This window comes from Musa acuminata, chromosome BXJ1-8, assembly GCF_036884655.1.
Source record: "Musa acuminata AAA Group cultivar baxijiao chromosome BXJ1-8, Cavendish_Baxijiao_AAA, whole genome shotgun sequence".
Classification (NCBI taxonomy): Eukaryota; Viridiplantae; Streptophyta; class Magnoliopsida; order Zingiberales; family Musaceae; genus Musa; species Musa acuminata.
This window is the reverse complement of record NC_088334.1, coordinates 23,043,958-23,055,265: the sequence shown is the minus strand read 5'-3', so window position 1 is coordinate 23,055,265 and position 11,308 is coordinate 23,043,958. Positions and strand designations below refer to the sequence as shown.

At 35.0% G+C, this 11,308-nt stretch overlaps 1 long non-coding RNA gene across 1 annotated transcript; it reads right to left on the bottom strand.

The window, feature by feature from the left end:
* Positions 1-2,037: 2,037 nt before the first annotated feature.
* On the bottom strand, positions 2,038-4,401 carry LOC135589046 (uncharacterized). The gene is made up of 2 exons (XR_010476578.1): positions 4,016-4,401; positions 2,038-2,316 (listed from the first exon to the last, which is right to left on the bottom strand). It is a non-coding gene; the product is annotated as an uncharacterized LOC135589046 (long non-coding RNA).
* Positions 4,402-11,308: the final 6,907 nt, after the last annotated feature.

The window sequence follows — 11,308 nt, the reverse complement described above, 5'->3', positions numbered from 1 at the left end:
AACTACGAACGATTTGCCCCAAAAATCTTCTAGTCTTCCACTGCCTCAACCAAATTTAAACATTTTAGCGAGCAACAAGCTATCCTAAATAAATTATATAGCAACGGAGTAAGCATATAAAACTCAGTAAGTGACTAATATATCTATGGAAAAGAGGATAGTTTCAAACAAATAAGGTTTCAAAATACAAGGTAGAGATACAAAAGTTCAAAGATAGCCACTCGTCGAATGTATAATTATAATGTCGTTTCGTTCATAATAAGATAGTAAAGGCAAATTGGAGCATATCATTGGCATAAGGAGCATATCTATGACATATGGAATGTTTCAAAGTATATCGAAGATGTATAAACATTTCAAAGCATATCAAAGAATAAATATGAAACAGAAGCTCAAATGACACATATGATGTCGCATTCATTTCATTTTTATCCAAAGCATGCATAGAAACACATAACCAAAGCTTTGGATATCATGTCAAACACATAGAAGATGAAGTGGGATCAAAACATAATATGGTTCATCCATTTATGAATGACCACCAAACATCCCACGTTTGGGAGCTCCATCCACCCATGTCTGAGTGAAGTCATAGGGAGCCAGTAGAGCATCACAGTCTCTAAGCATAACTCTCAACTATTTCTAGCAAAAGTTTATATTTATCCCATAAATATTAGAGTATAAAAGGTTAGTGTAAATAATAAAATTGGCACATATCGGAAACACATGCAAAACAACGGAATGCATATACCTATACGAAACATTATGATACAAACATGAACTTTATATAATAAAATCAGATATATAAATAATTAAAAGATAAGAGTATACAGAAATTTAAGGCAATAATATAAAGCTCAACTGAAGTAATGGTTTTTGCTGAAATCAATTTCCAAAGAGAAAAAACAAGAAGAGACGAAATAGACCAAAGCTCAATTTTGACAGAATTTAAGAGGCACATTGAATAAATTATTTGGATAACCAACTATACTATAATTTATACAAAATTGGTGTCATTCGAAAGATGTATCAATCTACTTTTAGGTAAATCATGTTTCACATGAATTGGAGTTTACAACAAGAAGTTAAAAATAATTTCGTAGCAAAAAGTCTAAAAACATCAGCTCTGGTTTACTGAATCCATAAGGTTGAAGAAAACAGATGTTTCTAGTTTACATTTGTATTCTAAAAAATTTTAAATCTAGTAAGCACAGAAATAATTTGGAGTCTAGTTTCCAATAAACTATACTTTGCATGAATCTGAGTTCACAGTAGAAAGTTATAAGTAGTTATGCAACAAAAGGTCAGAAATAATAGTCCCTATTTTGTAGAATCTATAGGGTTAATTGAAATAGAAGTCTTAATAGGCATTTAAACTCTAAATCATTCAATCTAGGTATCAAAATAAAGTTCTTTGAGTCTGCTTTCAAATGAATTAGGCTTTTCCTAAATCAGAGTTTAAGACTAAAAGTTAGGTCCGAAAAAATACATAGAGGTCAGATTTCTAAAAAATTACAAACTCATGGCTTTGTATCAAAACAAAAGAAATGTCTGGTGCTAAGCTGAAATCTTTCAAAATATGTAGAATTTAAATACAAACGAAAATTAGGATTACTATAGGATGGGGTTAGAATACCTTCTTCTTCGTCTTCTTCTTCTTCTTCTTCTTCAATTCCTCTTCTCTTCTCTTCTCAAACTAACATTGGTTGCAACAAGTATCCCTCCTTTGTTAAGTTTTCCTTTAATCTCTCATCTAATTACTTAAGTTTGGCTAACACAAGAGTTACAAGGTGGCAAGCATATATGAAAAGGGCTTATATGTCACGCCCCTAAAAATATCCATGATATTTAATTTTTTTCGCCACAACTAACCCAGGATCCAAACACACATTTGAGGTCACTAAGAAAACATTCAGATCAAAAATTTCACTTCTATAATCTATCAATTCATAACCCTGTGCAATTCATAAACATAGCACACATCACTCGATAATTTATACAATCTGAACTCAACTCATCAAAATAAAAACCACAATATAAATCCACAAGTGGGGAAATCTATGCAGTCACCACAATCATCGATTTACCATAAGTTCATATCATTACACGAATTTAATTTAACATTCCAAAACCCTATACATGAGGGATCCTTTAACTTACACAAAATCCACAGGTTTAGATTCATAGTCACATTTCATTAGATGCAACGTAGCTTATACACAACTACATATATGCTAACAAAAGTTCTGCCCAACGTCTTCTAAACTTTCCACTGCCTCAGCCCATTCTTAACATTTAAGCAGGCGATACGCTATCCTGAAAAATTTATCAACAAATGGGGTGAGCATAAAGAGCTCAGCAAGTGACTAACATATCCATATCAAAATAGTACAATTTCCAAAGAGATGCAGTTTCAAACACAAAGCAGCATATACGATTTCGTATACATAATATCATTAGGAGCAGAATCATAATTGTCCTTTTTAATCATACATATATGGTTCCTGACAGATGGGGCATAGAGTAATTGGAGCATATCAGAAACAAAGGAAACATATCGGAGCTTATCAATGGCATATAAAATGTTCCAAATCACATCAACGACATAGGGAACATTACGAAGCAAAATCAGCAGTGAATGAAGCATTTCAGAGCATATCAAACTCATATGTCGTACAGAAGCTCAAACGTCGTCCTTGACGTTGCAATCATATCATAACTATCCAGAGCACGAACAGAAATAACTCACCAAAACTCTGGATGTCATATCAAACATATAGAGGGTGTAGTGGGATCTCAGTCAGAATGTGATTCATCCATTTCTGAATGACCACCTGACAAAAGTCTCCCACGTCTGGGAGCTCCATCCACCCACGTCTAGGTGAAGTCAAAGGGGGCCGGCAGAGCATCGCAGGCTCTAAGCAATATCCCACAAAGCGGGCAAATAAGCACATACCAGAATATCCCACATAGCGGGACCCCACAAAGCGGGCAAATCAGCGCATACCCTTTACCATTTCTGGCAAAGGTCTAGACAATCCCACACACCAGAGTACAAGAAGGCAGTTTCAACAATAAGTAGCATATAACGGAAGCACACGCGGAACAACCAAACGTACATGTGCCTTTTCAAAAGCAATGTGATGCAAGGAACAAATCTCTCACAAAAGTATTCATTTTAGGAAAGAAATGAAAGCAAGAGTGTACAGGGATTCCAAACAATCATAATTAGCTCAATTCCAATAAGAAGATTAGGCGAATTCAAGTATCCAAAGGAAATGGAACAGAATACGCGAAATCGACCAAAGCTCGATTTCGGACAGAATTCCAGTGGCACATCAAACAAATATTTCAGAATAACAATTATGCTCCAATACCCATAAGAAGGCTATGGTCGAACCATATATCAATCTATATTCGGATGGAACAGATTTCATATGAAACAGGGCTCCCAACACAGAGTTACCTCTGATTTGGTAACACAAGGTCAAAATCACAATCACTGTTTTGCAGAATTTATAAGGTCGGATTCAACAGACGATAGGGTGGGCAATTGAACTCCAAAATTTTCAAACTATATGTCAAAAGAGAGAATTTCAAGTCTAGTTTCAAATAAAATCAGTTTGGTACAAACCAGAATTTTCAACAGGGAGTTATAGGCGTTTTAGTATCGAAAGGTCAGAAATCTTGAACTCTGTTTTACAGCGTCTATAGGCTCTTTTGAAAAAAATGTTTGGGTAAGTATTCGGTGTCCAAAATCTACAAAATCGGTGTCAAAAGAAAGACATAAGAGTCTAATTACAAACAAAATAGTTCCTGCCTAAATTCACATCTTATAATAAAACTTACAGCCGAAGCAGTGTATAGGGGTCAGTTTACCGAAAATATTTCAGAATCCATGGTTTTAGGTCCAAAAAGAGTCATATCAGTTTCAAAATAGAAATCTTCCAATTTATTTTGAATCAACATAAAAACAGAGTCTAATACTGCTGTAGGATGGGGTTAGAATACTTGCCTTTGGAAATTTTGACCCGAAATGACAAGATTAAAGCAAGAACCCTAAAAGCCCCAATTTTCTTTCTCTTCTTCTTCTTCTTCTTCTTCTTCTTCTTCTTCTTTCTTTCTTTCTTTCCCTGATCACCCACGAGCTGCCTCCTCTGCTTCCTTAAGAACGAAGGCAGAGAGGCTTAAGCGGTGGAATTTGTCATTTGGTGCATTTTGCAGTTTAGTCCTTGTTTTTATCATATTCACGATTAGGTCCTTAGGGTTTACATATAGGTCCTCAGATTCTTTCTTTTCTCTTTTTTTTTGAACAGATCTCCCAAATCTTACAAATAAGTTACCTCTGATTCATACTCTATTTCTTTTGTCAATTAAAATAGATGCTTACGTTATCACCAGAAATTTATACGAACATTCGGAAATGAGGGGTGTTACATTATATGTCATCCATAGAATAAAAGTAGGTGGCACCATACTTAGGTTAGCTAATGACACATGTCCTCCATTTTTTTTAACTTAATATGAATATTTGACAAATTATTTGACTAATATCCCCCATTTAGGTCCCTAGCCATAAACTTCTAATATAAAATTATTTAATATAAAAGAATTATTAGCTAATCCTCATATTTATAAACAAGCATCTACAAAATTTTTAAAAATGGGGGATATTAGATCAGTGGCTCTTTCTCTAGTTCTATAAAATAGAGAGTTGTTTATCTTTACATGAAGGCAAGGATCGTAAGTTGCATATGACTCATAGTCGAATGGATTTAGATATTCATCCTTTAGCAACTTTTGAATCTATATGATTATTGGGTAGAGACTCACTAATCTAAGAGGCTTGGGTAGTTAGATAAAGATCTAATACCTAATATGGCATGATCCATTATGGTTAATTTGATAGGGGGCCTCTATAAACAAGAGGGAACCAAAGACCCATAGGCTAGAGGTTCTCTTAAGCTACCTCCTCCTATTCTCCTCTCTTCCACTCCTCCTCATACTATAGCTCCTATTTGGGGCGTATGGACAGCAAGAAGGGGCAACCCCTTCTTGATTGCGTGGTGCGTGCGAGGAAGAGTTTTGGGCAGCGATTTAAGTAGCATCTTTACAGCCCCTGCTATGTGGATCACCGCTAGAAAGGTGAACAATTGACCTCCTTCATCCTCTCCCATAGATCTATAGGTTTTCAGGGATATATGATCTCCCTAAATAATTCTCTTATGCATAGTTTTATGGTTTCGCAGGTTTTTGTGCACTAACTTTTGCACGACGATGAAACCTTCTTTTTTACGGGAATTCTGGGATTTTATTTTTCTGTTCTTTCATTGTGCATATAATGTCACCCTAGATTTTCCAACAAGATAGACCTCACTCCTCCCCTTTAGAAGAACTTTTATACCTAAGTGGAAGAGACTTTATGCTTCAAGAGAGTTTACACTTTTTTTCTCAAGTATACTTTTTTCCTTTTCTAAACTTTAAATCCTTAGGATTTCAAGATACTAGCAGTGGTACCGCTAGTACTAAGTGGTACCATCGCTTGCTAAACTAACACTAGGTAGTATCACTACCCTGTTTGGGTGGTATCACTGCTTGATAGTTTGGGAGACTATATCTAGGTGTATCATCACCTAACACTAGCGGTACCACCATCAGGTTTTCTAGAACCGTACACTTGGTAAGTTCTAGCTCATAGGCAGTTCCACCACCTGTTCTAGCAATGCCACTACCTGACCCAACCTTTAGGTCATTGAATAGGCCTCCCAATAGGCCCAAAACTAATGGGCCCCTAGCTTAGTTTGCATGATTAAACCCGAAACTATCTCAATTAGACCTAAACTACTTCGATCTGGACACAATCGATTACAAACATGAATCCTATATTATCTGGTATATCATTGGTTCATCTAGTGCTTTGTTTGTTCCTTCAGTACATCATCCTTTCCTTCGATGTATTGCCCGATCTATTAGCATATTGACCACCGATAACATCTGATCTTCTTAGCGTAATGTTTGATCCTTTTGGCCCGATGCCCAAACTCATGATACGAAGTCCTTCTAGCATGTCGACTAGTCCTCTAGCCCGACGTCCAATCTTCTGACATGATCCACTCCAGCCCAATATCTAATTCTTCCAACTTCAATCGAATTGCCTTTCCATGATTGAAGTTAGTCCTACATCACTCAAACACTGATTAGATTATAACATCATCAATTGATTTCATCATCAAAATCTAAAATTCAACAATAACCACATGTGCCACAAAAATTACATTTAACTTTAGGGGAAACATGTAATGTGGGTCATTTAACAAATATATTTAGCTTTTGTTAAGTATTATTACAAACAAAGATGATTCCTTCCTTTCTATATACATAACCTTTGTTAGCAAGAATCATATTTAATAATTTATTTTTAATTTTAGAATTTTCTAATGTTTATTATAATAATATATTTTTATTTTTGATTGAGTCTAACTCTTCACATTTAGTGCAAGAAGTTAACATATAGTTGTCATACTCATTTTTCGATTTATCAAATTTACTAGAGAGAGAAACATGATCCTTTTAAGTATTTGCAATGTATTTGACGAAACTAGTCATATTTCAAGCATTCACAATATATTCAAGTATTTACGGTACAATTTGTTTTTCATATTGTGTTTGAGGAAACTAGTCATATTTCAAGCATTCGTAATACATTCAAGCATTTACGATACGATTCCTTTTTCACATTGTCATCAATTTACCATATTTCTCCCCCTTTGTCATCAACAAAAAGGAAATCATTCAACAAGGAAAGTGTTTAAAAAACTATTCAAGTAAGTTCAACACCAATTTATCCAAGTTAGCAAAAATAAGAAGTTAAGCAAAAACTTTGCATGATAACTACTTTTGGATAAGCTAACATTTTCATTTTAGAAGCGCAAAAGCTTTTTGGTTCTTCTTGAGATATGGAGGTTTCTTTCTTCCTTTGCCATAAGGATAAGAAGAAGAGGAAGAAGAGTAAGAGAGGAATTCATCAAGAACTAAATTTGATTTGAACCAAGTCAAATCCAAAACAATAATTGAGTTTCATCAAGTCAAGCTTCTATTTTAACAAAGATAAAGGATTCATTAAAAGGATCAAGATGTCCATACAAAATCAAATCCTTATTCTTGCAAGTGATCATCACATCTATAAAAATTCTTCTTTCATGAGAAGAGTAAGGAAGAATTCATGCGAAAGGAGCATCAAATGAAGGATAAAAAATCCACGAATGAAATCCATGAGAGATGTATTTGTCAATGTAATCCATGAGTGAAGGGACTAAGTGTATCATTATGTAATGGAGCAAGAGTATGAAGAAAATTTGATACCAAGTAAATTAACATTCCGGATTTCATGAAAGATTTATTTATGAAATAAAATAATCTCATGGAAGCTTAATTAAAAAAAATTGAGAAAAGTCCAGAAAGGATATACAATAAACTCATGTATTCGGACAATTTAACATCCCTAACTCTCTTCTAATAAAATCATATTGTTCTTCATTTAAAGGTTTTGTAAAGATATCGGCTAATTGATGTTTCGTATCAACAAACTCTAAAGATATGTCATGGTTATTAGCATGATCTCTTATGAAATTATGCCTAATATCAATATATTTAGTTCTAGAGTGTTGAATATGATTTTTTGTTAAACATATTAACTTATGTTATCATATTTTATGAGAATATTCTTAAGGTGAATCTGATAATCTTCTAATGTATTTTTCATCCATATACTCTACTTCGGTTGTAGATAATGCAACCGAGTTTTGTTTCTTAGAAGAACAAGAAACAAGTGCATGACCTAAGAATTGACATATTTCTGATATGCTTTTTCTATCTTCTCTACATCCAGCAAAATCTGCATCAGCATAAGTAATTAATTTAAAGTTTTCATATTTTGGATACCATAATCCTAAATTAGGGGTTCCTTTTAGATATTTAAGAATTATTTTAACTGCTTTAAGATGAGATAGCTTTGTTAGGGTCAAGAGCGGCACTAAGAGAGGGGGGTGAATTAGTACAGCGAAAAAATCATCGACTTTATTAGATATTCGTTTGTTGAAACCAATTTCGAAAAGTGCTTGACTTTATAGTAAATGAACTAGCAGTTAACTTAGAAAGTAATGGCAGTAGTAAAAAGTAGATTGTAAATGAGCACACCGGAATTTATAGTGGTTCGGTCGTTGTGACCTACATCCACTTCGGATTCCTCCTCCGTCGAGGTCAATAACATCCACTAATGATCTTCCTTCAATGGATGAAGACCAACCACCCTCTTTACAGCACTTTCTTCTTTTCATGGGTTTAGGAGATAACCCTTCCAAGGCTCACACCTCTCTTGAATGATCACGACATTAGAAAGGGAGGAGGACTTTTAACACTTTTACAACACTTTTAACACTCAAAGACTTCAAGATATTGTTCACACTTTTGTTTTTCTTTCATGCAAAAAATGGTGGGATATTTATAGGCCCCAATAGCTTCAAAATTGGAGCCAAAATGTGTCTCATCCTGGATTTCTGGAGTACTAACGGTACCATCGCCATTATTGGGCGGTACCATCATTCAATCTGGTGGTGCCACCACCTAACAAAGCTCGAAGACCTAGGAGACTAAGTCCCAGGCAGTGCCACCGCCAGCTCTGGTGGTGCCACCACTAGCCGTGACTTTAGGTGCTGAATGGGTTGTTCAACTAGCCAGTTGAGCCCTATTAAGAGCCTAGTTGGCCCCTGACTGAGTTAGTGTGATTACCTCCTAATCCTAACTTAACTTAAGGTCTAACTACGATAATTTAAGACATTAACTAAGTAATCTTGGTATGCTATGTCAATTGTTCTCTAGCGATCTTTCGGCAAACTTTCGATGATCTCTTGGCAATGTTTTAGAGAACTCCTAGCAAGCTCCTGGACTTTACGATGATCTTCTTGGCAAGTTCTGATGTGCTTCTTTGGCAAGCTCTTGGGCTTCTCAGTCAATTCTGACAAAATCTACCGATGAACATCCAAACTTCCGACGAACTCTCGAACTCCTAACAAAATCTTGATCTTGACTTTGGCCCAACATCTACTTTATACCTTATTGCTATCATAGTTAATCATGCACACTTATCTCAACATATAGATTATATCAAATAATTTATCAATTAATTTCATCATCAAAATCCGAGATTCGACAATCTCCCCCAGTTTGATGATGGAGTTAACCTTAACTCCCCTTATCTATATGCCATACTTGAGAAAAGATACTCTTGAATTCAAGGCCTTTGAATTCAAGCATCAAACCGATAAGTTATATTCATTTAAACTTGTCAACATGCACATCATGATATTTATCATGATTTACCAATTCAAAATACGATACCACGTATTTATAAAAAAAAAATGATTTGAATGATAGACATCCATTTTCAAGTCTAATGATGATAGACAATCATCATTTTCAAGTATGATACGAATTTCAAATATGAAATTTAGCAAGATGACAATTCTTGATAAAAGATAACAATTCATCATTCTGAGGTATGATATCGATTGTAAATAGTAAGTCAAGGTCACGATACCTTATCATAATGATAGACAATTATCAAACATTCATGAAACATTTTAGTACCTACAATACATATGAAATACATTTTGATATGTTTTAAGCATTTGCGATGTGTTGCGATGTATTTGATGATTCCAATTATATTTCAAGCATTTACAAAACATACAAGCATTTATGATAAGATACATTTTATACATTTATCTCAAATATTCATAATGCCACTTTGTCGTCAATTTGTCACATTTCTCCCCCTTTGTCATAAAACAAAAAGAGAACGATTCAATAATACAAGTGTGGTAAACAAAATTAAGTAATTTTCACATCAATTTATCCAAGCCACAAAGGAAGGTAAGAAAAAACTTTACATGATAACCTTTTTGGATAAGCTAATATTTTTACTCAAGGGCTTTTTGGTTCTTCTTTAGATGTGCAAGTTTCTTTCTTCTTTTTATTGAATCTCATATTTTGATGATGAAACCAATTGATAGTGTTTCTTTGATCTATGTTTTGATTGACGCAGGAAGCTTGGATCAAGGAAAGACAATTAAAAGCAGGAAGAATCATGCTATGCTGGAGAGAAACATGTCAGAAGATTGGACGTCGAGCCGAAGGATCGGTCGACGTATCGACAAAAGGCTTTGGGCCATGAGTTCGAGTAATGGGCCAAGAAGAGCAGAAATTACACCAAGAAAATTAGAGTTGCAAAGGTCAATTGGCTAATTGAGCAATAGGCCGCAAGAGAGGACGATGCGTCGAAGAATCAAACGAAGCGTTGATGAACCAATGACTTGTCAGATAATATTTGATTAGCTTAGTAATAATTGTCTAGATCGAAGTAGGTTTTAAGTGTGCAGAATTAATTATGATAGTGATCAAGGCATAAAGCAAAATAAAGTTGGGAGTTTGAGAGTTCATCGGAAGTCCGGACGTTCGTCGGAAGTTCTACTGGAATTGACCGAGAAGTCCAAGAGCTTATGAAAGAAGCTCATCGGAACTTGCTAAGAAGATCATCATGAAGTCCAAGAGCTTGCCAAGAATCCATTGGAACATTATCGAGAGATCATCAGAAGTTCACCGGAAGTTCGCCGGAAGAAACCTAGACTTACCAGATTTATTTAGCTTAGTCTATGTCTTAAAATTCATAGTTAGCACATATTTGGGTTGGAATTGGGCCAACTCAATTATGAGCCAATTGGGCCCAAGTTTGGGCTTTGTTGGGCCAAGTGGAAGGCCCAAATAGTGACCCAATAGGTGGAACCATCGTGGCACAGTCTCCGATACTATGTTAGGAGACTGTGTCAAGCGGTGGTATAGCCAGTCTGAGAAAGTAATAGCTATTCTAGAATCAAAAAAGTTGAACTATTTCCCTCTTGAAGAACTTATCGAGTCATTAATGACCTATGAAATGACATATAAGACGTATAATGAACTTGATGAACATGAGAACAACCCTGCAAAGAACAGGAAGGATTTGACACTTAGAACAAATAAAGACCACTCGAGCAAAAGCTTAAGCGATGATGAACTCGAACTTCTCACTATAAAATTTAAAAGGTATATTAAACAAGAATTAAAGAATAAAAATGAACTTAAAAAGAAGTTGTCAAAGAAGAAGAGAGCACTCAAGGCATCTTGGAATGAATCGAGTTCATCCGAAGATGAAGAACAAACCAACAAAGGCGAGGTGGCAAACTACGCCTTAACAACTTTCGACGATGAGGTAACC